A 14,807-nucleotide genomic window follows, 5' to 3' on the forward strand; every position below is an offset into this window, starting at 1 on the left:
GCATTCATTGCACGGCTCAGCTGGGCTCCCCTGAGCACCACCAGCAATCAGAGCCACCAGCACTACCCTTCCCAAGAGTCCGGTATGGGTCATCTCACACAGCCTGCCCACCCGGCCTTGCCTCTTGGGGAACTTTACTGAGGAAAAGCTTCCAAGCTCTTTAGAGTCCCTTCTACCCGTTTCTCTGGTTAAACCTCTCTTGGTCTGTTCCCTACCAATTTTGGTTTCCCCTCCCAGGGGAGTGTTCTGTAGAGGATTAACCTGGAGTCTTTAGAAATAAACTGGGGAACTTAACTAGAATTACTTATTTACAGTCTTAAACTTTTTACCAACCTAGTTTACACAGAACAGTCTTAAAACATTTTAAGCAATATTAGAACTCTGATACCAATTTTTTTTTTTTTCCACACAGTTCAGTCTTTTTGACTCTTCCTTCTGAGAGTCATCTTTAAATCACAGTATACTCAGGTGAATTAACTTGTGAAGCAGATGAATCTTGTCCAGCGCCGGGGGGTGAGAGTGATGTGGACTCTGGTCCAATGCCAGAGGGGAAAAACTGGGACTCTGGCCCAATGCCAGAAGGACAAAGGGGTGGAGTCCAGTCCAATGCCAGAATGCCAGAGGGAAAAAAAAACTGGTGTTGAATCCTGGTCCAATGCCAGGGGGTGAGAGTGATGTGAGTCCAACCTTTTCCTTTTGGTCTGCACAGTCGAGTTAGTAATGAAGAGTACCTGAAACGGGCTTTCAAACACAGGCATTAGTGGTCTGCAATTTAATGATTTTATCAAAACTCAGTTTCTCTGTTTAATGTTATTGGTTAATTTCTCTTTTTCCATAGCTTTCATGTTTCTCTCATCAACTTCTACATACTCTGTATTTTGCAAGGAGTTGTATTTCTCAGCTAACTTAACTCCCAAAGTATTTTTATTCCCCTATTTTTCTGTGTATTTAATTCACTGGTTTTTCTGTTCTATTTTTCAAGATCTTATCTATTTATCTCTTGCTTCTGTTTCTCACTTTCACTTACAGCTTAAATACTTCTTTCAACCCCTTACACTTGAATTTTTTTTTTTCTTTTTTTTTTTTTCTTACGCCATTCTTCTACACAATACACTTCCCTCTAAGGAGATGTGGTAAAACTTATAATGCACAATCTACATTACCTCTATTCTAATTTGTCTATATTCATTCTCACACATTCCTTCACACCCTCAAGACACAAACTGGATCATTATTGCTAGAAAATCACTGTGGCTCCCCTCACCTTGGGGTTGGCTCACAGGTCTGAGTATCCCTGGGCCTCTTGGAAGGGCCCTGGCTCTGGTTGCCTCTGGTGCACATTCACCTGTGAGGCTGTCTGCGTGTCACTCACACTCTCACAGCTACGGCTCCCTCACACACCTGAGGAGCACTAGTCTCGTTTGCAGGTCACACACACACACACACACACACACACACACACACACACACACACACACACACTCTTTGGCCACAGCCCCCACCCGCCTGGGGGACACAAGCCTGGTTTGCAGGTCACACATACACACACTTCCACTGCCCCCTTCCCACGTGCCCGGGAAGTTGAGGCTGACTTTGTGACTCACTCTCACGCACACAACAAGACAACAATAAGGTACCTTTTACTTTCACATCACTTATTACAAGTTAAGTATTACTGGCCAGTTTTGGTGCTATTGGATATCCTTTCTACCTAGCTGTTTTTGTCTAACTTCAGATGTTTTTCACTATACTATACTATACTATACTATACTATACTATACTATACTATACTATACTATACTATACTATACTATACTATACTTCTTAGTACTTTGTTGAGACAGGACTTATCTGCTCCTGTATCTACTCAAAAATTCTAATTCTTCATTTAAGGGTCCCACTTCAAAGTTTACCAAGGGCTCTTCTAGATGTTACATCAGGTCCCCTATAGTGTAAAGCCCCTGACCCTCTAATCGTCACCTTTAAGGATCTTCCCTAAATTATCTTGTTCCCTGGCTATTGCCTCATCAAGACTGAGTTTTCTACAAAACCTCCTGACGTGTCCTGCCTTTCCACAGTAAGAGCAATGTCGCTCTCTCAAAGGGCCTTGAGGTGCCTCCATCCCTCTTGTACCTGACAGTACTGACTTATCCTTGCCTCCTCCTGGTGGTGGACCCGCCCACCCTGCACTTTCTCTAGCTACAGCAACCATGATCTTAGCCTTGGCCTTTGCTTTATCTTCCTCCCTCCTTAAATACACCTTCAGTGCCTCTTTTAATAACTCATTAATGTCCTTCTCTTGCCAATCTTCCATCTTTTCCAGTTTTCTCCGTATATCAGGCCAAGATTTGGTAACAAATTGGACTTTTAGTAGCATTTGACCTTCCGGGGTGTCTGGGTCTATTCTGGAGTACAACTGAAAGTTCCGCCTTAGGCGGTTAAGCCAGGCAGCAGGAGCTTCATCTTTCTCCTGTGTACCCTCAAATGCCAATTGGGTGTTAGTTCCTTTGGGAACTGACTCTTTGATACCCCGTATTATCAAAGACCTATATTCCCTCATGGCCTTCCTCCCCTCCTCCTGATTAGGGTTCCAGTTGGGCTCTGTTAGTGGCAATTTCTGTTCACCTGTTGGCACCTGGGGTCCTGGACTGTTATCTTTCTCCCAAATTTTTATGCCAGCCGCCCTTATCATCTGGACCTCTTCTGGAGAAAATAATATACTCAGGATGGAATTCATCTCCCCCCAAGTGTAGATATTTGGACCTAGAAATTGATCCACTTGGTTGGCTATGCCCACTGGGTCCTCAACTAAATACCCCAACTCTTTCTTGTATCCTCTCACCTCAGAAGCAGTTAGGGGAGCATTCACAAAGCCAACACCTCCCGCCACTCCTCCCATAGGAACCTCTCTGAGGGGAAAGAGTCTCTCTGCCTTGGAGGTCTTGGATCTGGTGCTACAGTAAGGCCCATCTTCAGATGCCAAACTACTTTGTGGGTTTTCTGGGTTACCCTGAATGTTCTGCCCATCAGCAGGTGTATTTGCTGATAGCTGTTTACTGGGCGGGGAGGCATTTGTGTCCCAACTAGAAGGAGGTAAAGGGACAGCAATAGGAGGGGGAGAGGGACCTGAGTAGATATTAAGCGGAGCTGGAGAAGGGGTGGAGAATGCAGCAGGTGGAGTAGGCCCTTGTGGTGGTGCAGAAGGAACTGGAGGAGATACTGGGTTTATCATAGCTGAAGCTGAAGAGGTAGGAGTGGGAGTTTGAGCAGGTGGTAATGAGATGGCAGCCGGGGGAGGAACCGGACCTGCCATTTGAGGTGCTTGAAGAAGAGGATTATAAGGTGGAGGGGCAGAAGGAGGCAAATAATCCAGGGGTCCCATCTTTTACTAGTTCTATCATCCCCTCCTTCATTCCCCTCTTTCTTACTCTGTACCTTACAAATTCGCACCCCTTCATCCCCAACAGCACTCTTTAACCAGCAAGCCACATACAATAATTGCTCAGGATCAGTATCCCCTCGAGCTGTCAGATAATTATTTAATTGTTGGCACATCCACTTATCCTTTGTCCCACACCAAGGCCATCCTCCTTGCAACTCTAATTCTGGCCACGCTTCCATACAATAATGGATCATTTTCACTTTATCTAATCCCTTCGTGGCCTCTATAGAATCCCATTTTACTAACAGTTCTCCTAAGGGACTACTAGGAGGTATATCCCTCAGTCTCTTGCCAGTCTTTTTACTACTACAACATCCCATTTTTCAAGTCTCAATAAAAAATCCCGAAGGTGCCTCTACTGACCGGGAATTTCAAAAAAAACCTTCCTTGAGGAGCTCCAGCCTCCTCCACTGAACTTCAAATTTACTGCCTGATGCTCAGGACTTTATACTGAAACAACTGCCCAATCTCTTGATTGCCCAACTTCCCAGCGTCAGGTCTTACATCTATCGGGACTTAAACACACGAAGCCACGGCCAAGAATCCGGGTCGTGCCTGACACCCTCAGTCAGGAGAAACAACTGCCTGATTTTTAGTTTGCCTAACCTGCCAATTTTTAGGCTTCACCGTATCAGGACTTAAAAGCAAACCGCAGCCTCCTTTGCTGGGGTTTGTGCCTGACTCCTTTGTCAGGACTTACTTTGCCTGCAGGGCTTGTGAACCACCCGAATCCTTCTCGGGACTGACAAATCTTACTCGAATCCTTCTCGAGACTTACAAAAGTGCCTGACCTCCCTTTGTCAGGACTTTGGGGTGCGTGCCACTCATACACAGTAATTCACTCTGCACACCCGGAGTGGGGGGGGCCCTTTATTCCCCCTTGGGAGACGACTTCACTCACGCTAATTCCACTCGCGTCCTCCTGTTCCTGGCCGCTATTCTCGCGAAAAGACGGAACCGCAGTACTGAGGGGTCCACTCTTGCTTTGAAGGTCCGGCTGCCGGCCCTCGTCTCACTCACACACACATGCGCACGTCTCCCACTCCCGCCACCGAGTTTTTCACCAGTCCGGTGCTCCGGTGCTCCTCTGCGTCGCTGTCCTGAGCTGGTCCCTCTGGTCCTGGTAGCCAGCTGTCCTTGAAGATCCAAGATGGCCAGTCCTGAGTCCTCTTGCGGCGTGGCTATCCCGGACGAGTCCCCAGCTGAAATAAACAGGGCCAGGAGACTTCTTCTCCTGTGTAATGCCTTTATTAAAAAGTGATCAGCTCAGGATTGGGCGGCTCGACGGGTCTGCAGCGTCCGTCGTCTCCCAGGGCGACTCAGAGGAGGAGGATATGCACAGCTCTGTCCACCAGGGGCAGAGCTGGGGATCAGATCCTCTTGGGAGCCTTCAGGGCTTGATCCCATAAGATGTTCCCGTCAGATGGTGCCTCTCCCACTCAGTCGGCCTGGTCTCACCGCCGGGGTCAACTCCCGTGGTCAGGGCGAGAGGGTCCGAAAGTGTTCCGCGTCTCTGCAGGCTCAGCACTCGGTTCCTCACGTCCAGACATCACTCCAGTCTCTCAACTCTTAGGTGGCTCGTTGTTTTTGGGGTTTCTCCATGAGTTTGGAGATGGGGGTCCCACAAAGCATTCTGGTCTTGCGAGTCACTTTGCATAACCCCCCCCCACCTTCTCAGGTGTCTTCCCTATTCTGAGAAAGGTAAAACTTAGCTTCGGGCAAGGTCCCCCCCCAGGAGAAGGGCCATTACCTCGCCCCAGCCAGGGCTTTTACTAATACAAAAACAACCATTAACGACAACGACCCGTGATTACAATAACAAAACACACAGAACTTGGGCAGGGCCAGTGGTCTGGCTGCCTTTTTGAAACTTTTTCTCATAAAAAATATTAACCGAGTTTTTGTTCATAACACCATACTCAGTACAAATTTCCCAACACCCAGTGCAAAACAACAACTAAATAAACTATTTGCTGCAATACAACATTAGGTTTTCAGTCTATTTTCTTTACAATGGCATCCAAAAAGAGTTTTGCAGGACCATGCACAGAATTATAAAGGAGCAAAATTAGAGTACAAAAACTGTAGCTTCCTGTTTAATTTTCCTGCATTTATTAGGATTAGTGTAGTCACATGAAAATATAAGAGAAATTCTTACAGGTAAGTGTTTCTTAATTGCTTGTCTCACAAGAAGGTTTTGTTTGATAGATGGTTTGCTGTTTTGTAAATACCTCTTCAGTGGGCATTTCTACCTAGTCCCAAAGCAGAACAGGAATAAAAAAATCAAACCACAGGTAACAATACTTGCCAGAAAATTCAAATTATTTCATAACAGTGCGATATCTCTTGATGACAGAAGATTGGCACAATACAGTAATACCACTGCGAGCAATCTGATCCTAAATCCATCAAGTATAATGGGAATCTCTGTCCTTTTAGAAGCCATTAGTTAGGGTCTCTAGCTGGAGCATAGTTTTGGGCATGAATTTCTCCTCGGGATGTGGAAACTGCAGAAAAATATCCTAAGATTTGCTATAGACTGAAAGGAAGAATTTCACAGTAAAATGACAGAAAAATACTTTGTTTAAAAAAACTCATACCTAGAAAGAGAACAGAAACACATACTACATATTTGCTAATGCATGCTTAATATCACCTGCTGTCTAATGCTTCTTCTTGTTTTTCTGTTTTTCAAAATTCCATCTCCCTGAGGGTTAGTTAGAAGTTTAGTGTGACTTTTTAAACAGATCTTAGGTAAGTCGGGTTACAAATTTCAACACGTTTATCATTGCACAAAGCCTATCTCTGCAATTCACAAGAGTGTTGTTTATCTTGGTTTTGGCTCTGAGTCACAAACTCAGTCAGTTTTTAGGAAAATCTTGAAAGTCAAATCACAGCATATAAACAAACATTCTGCTTATTCTGTGTAAAGTAGTTTCTCAGAAGGATAAATGTCACAAATTATGCTGGAAAGGTATGTGCATCTCCTTTTTATACATATGGGTGTGACCAGAAAACAAGGGGACTAAATCAAATCCCTTTCTTGCTGCTGAATTAATTGACAATATTCCTGATGACCTGGAAGTGGTTGAGTCTGAACAAATGAGTGGCCCTTTAAAATTAGGTTTAGCAGACTAGTACAAAACAGAGTTTTGAAGTGCACTCAGTGTAGAAACAGGAGCTTCTGTGCTCACTTCTTCAACGTACTGATCTGATATCCCTTCAACAAACTACTTGATCATGTAGATTTTTATAGGCACCTAGAGTAACAACACCATCCCTGTAGATGTTATGCTGTTTACTAGAGGAAAAGGACTGTGGTCTATTTACTATTGAACATCATATTTAAAGTAATTTGAAAATATGGGCCTTTGGGGTTCACTTCAAAATTTAGGATGAGAGGACAAGGCCACAAGTTGTGCTAGGGGAGATTTAAATTCGATATTAGGAAAATTTCTTCACCACAAGGGTTCTTAAGTACTGGAACAGGCTGATGAAGGAAGTGGTTGAGTCACCGTGGAAGCATTTAAAAAATGTGTAGATGTAGCATTTAGGAGACATGGTTTAGTAGTGGACTTTGCAGTATTAGATTTATGGTTGGAGTCAATGATCTTAAGGGTCTTTTCCGACCTAAATGATTCTATCTTTCTCTGATATCTGAACAGAAGTAATTGTGGAGAACATCTACAAGAAACACTACTGGCTTTCAGTTAAATAATCTCTCATGGGGTGTTACTTTTAGGAAGGTAGTCTAGGACAGCCCATTGTGGAATCCATTTCACCTTGTACTCCCACTGGTTTGATTGCCCTTTCATAGCATTGATAAGAATTAATGGAGCTAGAATTTTGGAAAGTTGGCAGGAGGGGAAAGAGAATGAAGTCCTGCATATCATACCTTACTTGGTAGTAACTCTGGACACATAACTCTTCACTAGGAGATTAAAGGAATGAATACATCTCTCCCCCTACTATCTAGAAAAGGTAAAGGACATTAGGCATTATTATTATATGTTGGTATTCAAAATGTAACCTGTTCAAGAACTTGTTAGGTATGGGATGCTGGGTTTAAACCCAGAATTCAATTCTGAAGTCTGACTTAGGAAACTTCTAAATTATGGATGAAAACTGACAGAATCTGATGTAAGTTCTTTCATTGCACAGCAGTTCCTCACCCCCCAAAAAATTCCCACACTTGCAGAAAGATGAGTCTATCCCTGTCCTTATTGGCTTCTATATCTTAGTCTACACTTAAGACTATTTCTGCACTAAAAATCTTCATTGAATTCAGCCAGATTGGTCAGAAGTATGATGATTGCAGCAGTTTTTACTGATATATACACATGTACACACACACATATATATATATATACTTTTAAATACTCATATATAGTTTTATTATCACAGTAGGACATGGAAAGGGTTGTACTGACAAAGGTAATAGTCCTATTTCTGCAGCTGTGTCTCTCCTAAGTGCATTTTTTACAGTGTACAACTGTTTCAACCTGCTAGAAAAGTGATTTAAAGCAGATGCTTCCTGAGATTTCTGGGTTCATCTACAATCAAATTTCCTAGCAAGAATTCTTATTACTTTGAATTAAAGAAGAAGAAGCTAAAGATAAAGGCTGTCTCATTTATGTTCATATTTAAAATGTTACTCTTCATTTTAACCAACTTAATTAATTTCCTTAAATTGCTTCTAGTTCCTAAATTACTCTCAAAGGAAAGTACAGCCTGAAAATTGTCTTCTATGGACCCCATATACAATTGCAGCATTTTATAATTAAAACAAATGTTAAATGTTTATTGACAGACAAGATCTCTCAAATTATGAGAATACTAAGTTCAAGAAAAAGACTACTGCAGTCTTGCTGTTAATAATATATTCCAAAATAGCTTGACTTCCACTAACACTACCAGTTTCATTCTGCATATACTCTCCTGTAAATCTTCATTGCTCCTCCTAATTCTTAGCATTGCACAAAATAAATCCATCTGAATGAGGTGCATGACTTTAATTTTTCTTCTTTACAACTGACTTTTTTAAAATTAAATCTGCTTAAGGACTGAAATGCCTTATAATAATCTACACTGAGAATTGGCTTAGATAGAAGTTAATTAAAAGCCACTTTGTAGAGAGACTAGGTTTTAAGGTTTTCTAAGCTAGGTTACCTCTCTATAAATCTAAGGACTTGACACACAAAATATTTATTATTATTATTGGAATAGCACATTATTATATATAATACAATAATGATTATATATAATAGAAAAATCCATATTGACAAATGTATGCAAGTTAGACACATATATTAAACTTTCCACGAGAAAATGTGAGTCACACAGCAAGTTCCGTATCCACATGTCTGACCAAAAGAAAGAACTCAATGGAATACTATTAAAAAACACTTTTTCCATTATTCTCTGTTAGAGGTAAACAAAAAGTGAAATATGCCTCTACAAAATGGAGCAGTTTTGCTTTAATAATCTAACCAGAGGTCCAAAATCATCTCTGACTGAAAAAGATGAATAATAGCCATTAGATTTTTTCCAGACAACTGAACAGACTAGCAGCTTAGAAATCTGGAAATTATTAAACATTTAAATACCACTCATCTCCCTCCTTGGATGTTAAAAATATTAAAAACAATAAAGAATCATTTGAACTAAGTCATCTATTGTCCCATGTTGTAGGATCTACAAGATGTAGCAATAACAGACGATACAGTAACACAACATTCTTAGAAAAAATCTACATTTGGAAATAATTTGTTAAACTGTGAATTTTGCACTTTTAAAAGCAACAGCACCATGATTTTCAACCATGCATCAAAAATATGCTAGTAGTAGTAAGATGAAGGCAGTATTTTGTCTTCTGGAGGCATTAATATCTCCATATGGTGCAATACCTTTCACTCAATTATGATATACTATAATACTGATTGCTACAGTAATTGTGCCTTCCTTAATTTATTGTATTACAGCCCTCTTAATAATCTACTACTTTAAATAGCAAAGATTAGATACTATAAATACTGTTTATACTCTGCACTAGTTCAGTACAGAATAAAGAGGCTTACAGTACTCCAAACAAATGGGAGCTGGATTAAACTTTTAGTATCATTTAATTCCATTGTTATAAAAGACCAACAACAAGCTGAAGCATTAGAAATCAAATAATCCTTGCATTACTTGCAATGGGAAATACTGTTACCACCGAATGAAATGTAGCTAAAGCTGCTGAGTGCAGCAGTTACTCTCTGTCACGGTGCACACCAGGAGCAGTTAAATGTCCTTATTCCACAAAACTGTTGGAGTAATAGGGAGCCACCACCCAAAACACAGGCCACATGCATGGCTGGTCAGATGCTTAGCTGTGTGGGTGAAGGGATTTCTCCAGGAGCTTAACACAAACAAATGAGTTGGGCATGTGCTCAGAAGCAAAACAAGCAGGCTAAATGGCAGAAAATGATGCTGTATGGAAACTGGGTACAGTGAGTGGAAGGACAGATTATTTCAAAATGTATTTTCTGCTTCTTTTCAGGAGTGTATGCAAAAACTCCAAAAGAATAAAAGATTTAGTTCCATGTGCCTCATAAATAAAAATCATCAGCCAGCCAAAAAAACACTAACCCACAAATCCAATTAACCTTCTACCAAATAATCAGCTACTCAAAAGTGACTAATTTCATGTCTTGAAAATTGTATGCTATTTTTCCTAGAGCCCATTAACTCCTTTTACAAAATCAGCCCCTCCCTGCCACAATGCATCAGTACTTAAACATTTGTTTGATGGGGGATCAGGCTTTGCTAGGTTAAGTGTTAGGCTGTGCCTTTCCCTTTTCTCTTAGTCAAAGAAAGTGGATAGTTCTGAGTCCATGGTAATGTTTCTAAATACAGAAAGATATTTAGAAAGACTTCTGATCAAATTGACAAAGGTCTGTAATTAATGCAGATCATTTATTTTACACTGGGTATCAATAGAAACATATGGCATAAATAGAGATGAGTGTACAATTTTATGGTCACATTACATAAATTTAAACAAATCTCACCCTGAGTTGGCCCACTAAAGTCCAATTTTAAACAATCTCTCTGCTGCTTAAGCCTATAAATAGCTGGCATAATATTGAATTCTTGAGAAATACCTTAATGTTAAGGCCACTTGCTTCATGTATTTTGGATTTGCTGATGGCTCTTTGAATTTGGACATGACTTCATATGACATTTCCGGAGAGAATAACAATATTTTGTTAGGAAAAAAACACATGAACTTCTAACCCAATGTGCAGATGAAATTGGTTAGTAACCTCCATTGCCTACATTGTGTTTGAAACTACTACACCATAAAAAAAAAGCTGTGAAAAGTCAGCATTTGCTGTTTAGACCAGCTTATTTGTGATCAATGTAATTAAGATGAAACTGTCAATGTTTCTTGTCCATGGATTCTTTAAAATAGGATAAATAAAATGGCATTTGCTGAACTACCTTCTTCATGCTTTATTGTGGCTGCTGCCACAAGCTCCAGAGCTCCTGCCCACAAATATCATTAGAAAAAGACAATTGACTTCTTAGACAGAATTTATGCACCACATTATTTTCATACTTGTACCAAAATTTGAACCCTTGGATCTTTTATTTACAAATTGCATAATCTTAAATATAAGATTATTTTAACAAGAGTCTGTTATGACTTCCATATAAACAAGAGAGAGATTTAAAAGGAAGGCAATTGGCTCAACCTAATCTTATCATGCCAGGTACATGATATTGTAATAATGGCATCATAATTATTCCCGTAACAATAACAGTTCTGAAATGGAAGCAGGCAGCCTGGTTTTGATGGGTGCATGTATAAACATAAGAAAAGAGACAGTCTTTGCCACGGGCTTTCTACTTCCTTCTGCAAGCAAAAGGAAGAAAAGTTAAAGAGGTTGCCTGTGGTACACTATTTTAAAAGTCCTCCAAACTCTTAATGAGAGGGTAAATGTTTTGCACAGTTGTGCAAAGTTTTTCTTCCTTATATGAAAATAGACCTATTTCTTAGCATGGCGTTGTTTCTATATGAGCAGAGTGGTTTGTCAGTAGGTCAGAAGCACAGATGCAATTGTTCCTTCACACTAAAAAATGGTTTAGTGAAATTATCTTGCTCGACTAGATTGGGGGCATTAGACTATCTAGGCACTCAGCTTCAGTCAAAGCAGCTGTACCATTTACATGGTGGGCTGCCATCATTTTCAACAGTACAGCTGTGAGGGGAAGCAAACTGTGCTGTGGGTGCTGGGGTAGGAGCTTCATAAAGAGGTTTTGTTCCCAGGGGACTGCAGTGTTAAAATCCATCTTCAGTTTATACATATATAAATATAGGCAGGTAGGTATATATATATATATATGTATTTTTTAAAATGCCTCAACCCAGAACAGAGTTTTTTTCCTAGTGTAATTACACAAGCTCTCTCAAAGACTTAACCTGATTTGACAAAAGCTGCCTTCTGTCAGCATGGCTGTGACGAGAGCAGGGGTTCTCTTTAGCAAAGCTGTATTGGCCACAATGTGTGAAATTTTTTTATTAAACAAAAATACTGTCTTCTTACATTAGCACAGTGTCATAGTCTGACTTCTGTTTGCACAATCTTTCACTGACAGGCATAAAACTACAGTATTTGATGGCAGCATGAAGGCAGATGGGGTATGAGCTGCTGCTCAACAAGGTTCAGATTTTAGTTGAGAAACATCTATGTAGCAAAAAACTGACAGGCATCTTTGTTGGCGTATCGTAACGCTGAACAAACATTGCATGCATACAGTGAGGTTTTTTTCTCATTCTTGCTGTGATCTCATGTTAAAGAAAAAAACAGAGATGCTACCATATGTGGTACTTGCCCTGTGCCACTGGGATCCAAGGTTTCTACAGGATACTTCCTGTATTCTGTAGATAAATAAGTGCTGTGATGATTCCTTTCTTTTGTAAATGCAAGAGTCTCCACCAATAGTCTCAATCTCTCCAAGGTATGAAGTAGGCCTATGTATTTTATTAACATTCGGTTAATAAAACAATTAAAAGATGCAACAAGAAAGCCGAGTGATTGCTTCTCTAACACCCCCTATTTGGGGTCCCACACAGAGGACTGCAAGAGTAAAGTTAAGGGGATTGGAGGCTGAGAAGCTAAGTGTTACTGCAAGGAGAAACACCAACAAAGCTGAGCAGGATACCTCACTCCTTCCTTGCACTAGAGCCACTGACAGTTTCATTTCATTTCTTAACAGGAAGGGCTTGTTACTAAGATTAAGAAATTATTCTTATTTACCTTAAAGAATCAAGAGAACTGGTCTCTGGGATTTGGTGAAAACTGGGATGCTTGTAACACATGTGTTCTTCTAAGACAATATATACTGCTCCTGGCTCTAGGGCAAGAGAGTTTCTAAGCACCTTTGTGGCCCAAAAGATGATGCCAGTCTCTAGCTATACCACTGCTAGAAAGTGAAATCATTTTCTGTCTTTGGGATTAACTAGTATGACAAGATTTACGTCTGCAGTGCTAAGCTTTCTTATAACCTCAAGCAGAGTAGCCACATCCAAACTGCCGAATATATCTCCTTCAGGTTACCACATAACCACAGAGCCTCATTGAAATTACAGTTTCAGGAGTGGTCCCACTTGCCTTGCTGCCCCAGACAGGAGGGAGACCAGTGTGCTGATGTTTTTGACTACCTAGTCTTTGGGTAGAGAAATGAACAGCTTGTACCACAGCCCTTAGTAACAATTTGACAGTATCAAGAAACACAGGACAAGGCTTGGACTTGTGAACTGTCTCTGTTTAGCTTAATAGTATAAACACAGATTTTTTGCATGCAAAAGGGTTACATGAGTTCAAGGACAGATTGGACAAGCACTTGGAAGTTAGGTCTACTGAGGGCTGCTGAATAGCCAAACCACATGAGCTACAGAAAATCCCCTGAGCTAAAAACAGCCAGAGATTAGAACAGTCAGAAGATGTGTCACATATAGTTGTTCTGTTCTCACTCTTTCCTGGGAATCAACTCAATTTCTAGTCTTAGAAACCACACAGACATACCTCTGGTCCTCACCAGTAAAGATATTCTCAGGCTCTGAGGACTCACTGAGACCTGCACTGAGCTCAGCTTTCTGAGACTTTATCGTTACACATACATGTAGAAACATACAAATGCATTTGCTTTGAGGTTTTTGGGGTACTTTTGAAGATCTTCTCCACTGCACTAATGATACCTTGAAATGTCAGGAGTGCTATGCTGTCACTGCAGCCTCAGCTGCAAGTGGTCTTAGAGGAAGATACCAGAGCAGACATTTCGTACCCAGCTGCAGCCTGGTGTCCAAACTTTGAGCCTGAGTTTCCTACACATTAAATAGATGTAGAGTACATCAGGATGTTTCACTTCTTTGCAATACAAGCTTTAGTTTGCAGGGTGCCTGATAAAATACATTCAAATTGAGATTAAGAAAGGGAATTACACGTTTTGGTAACACTGAGAAATATGATATGAAAGTGGAGACAGTGGAAGAATGAGGATCCACTTGAAAAATTTCATGGTTTAGGAGTTTAATTTAATTTGTCTAAACACTATTCTTCCAGTCATCTCCCAAAGAAAAAAACCCATCTAATAACACAGGATTTGTGCACCTTTCCCACTTTTGGTACCACGTAGGAGTTTTCAGAGATCCTTTCTCCCTGAAGAGGGAAAATCACTCTCAGGGAGAAGAACAGCAGCCATATTGCCAGGTGCTCTCCCAGCAGTGACAGTGCGGGGGAGAGGGCCCATTTGGGGAAGCCCCTGCAGGGCTGCAAATGAGCGAAGCAGCACCGCGGGCGGGGAGGGTGCGTGTCCGAGCTGTGCCGCGCCGAGACGGGCACAGCGCCGGCACTTCGCTCTTGCCCGGCTGCGGGCGGGCAGCGGGAAGCAACGGCAGCCCGCGGCAAGCGTGTTCTCCTTCTCCTTCTCCTCCTCCTTCTCCTTCTCCTTCTCCTCCTCCTGCTGGCCGGATGCCGGAGGTTGCCGGGGAAGCGGGGCAGTGTGCGGTCACCGTCCGGCCCGGGCGGAGGGCACAGAGGGCGGCGGTGCTGGGGGGCTCCAGCAGCCCGCGGCCAACACCCACTGTGCTCGCTGGTGGTGTGCTCCTTTGTGGTCCTACCCTGCCCGCTCCCTCTGTTACAGTTTGCCCATAAACCTGGAGTCCCCTCCGCTGAAGTGACCAATAATTAAGTGGACCCAATGAAGAGCAACCAGTGCATGGCTTCCCACATGAGCAACTTATGTTGCTCTGATTTGGAGTTCTGACACAGAAAGGGCAACTTTCTTCAGGAAACATGCTGCATCTTTCCAGATTTGA

The sequence above is a fragment of the Melospiza melodia genome, chromosome 1 (genome assembly GCF_035770615.1).
Source record: "Melospiza melodia melodia isolate bMelMel2 chromosome 1, bMelMel2.pri, whole genome shotgun sequence".
Taxonomy (NCBI): Eukaryota; Metazoa; Chordata; class Aves; order Passeriformes; family Passerellidae; genus Melospiza; species Melospiza melodia.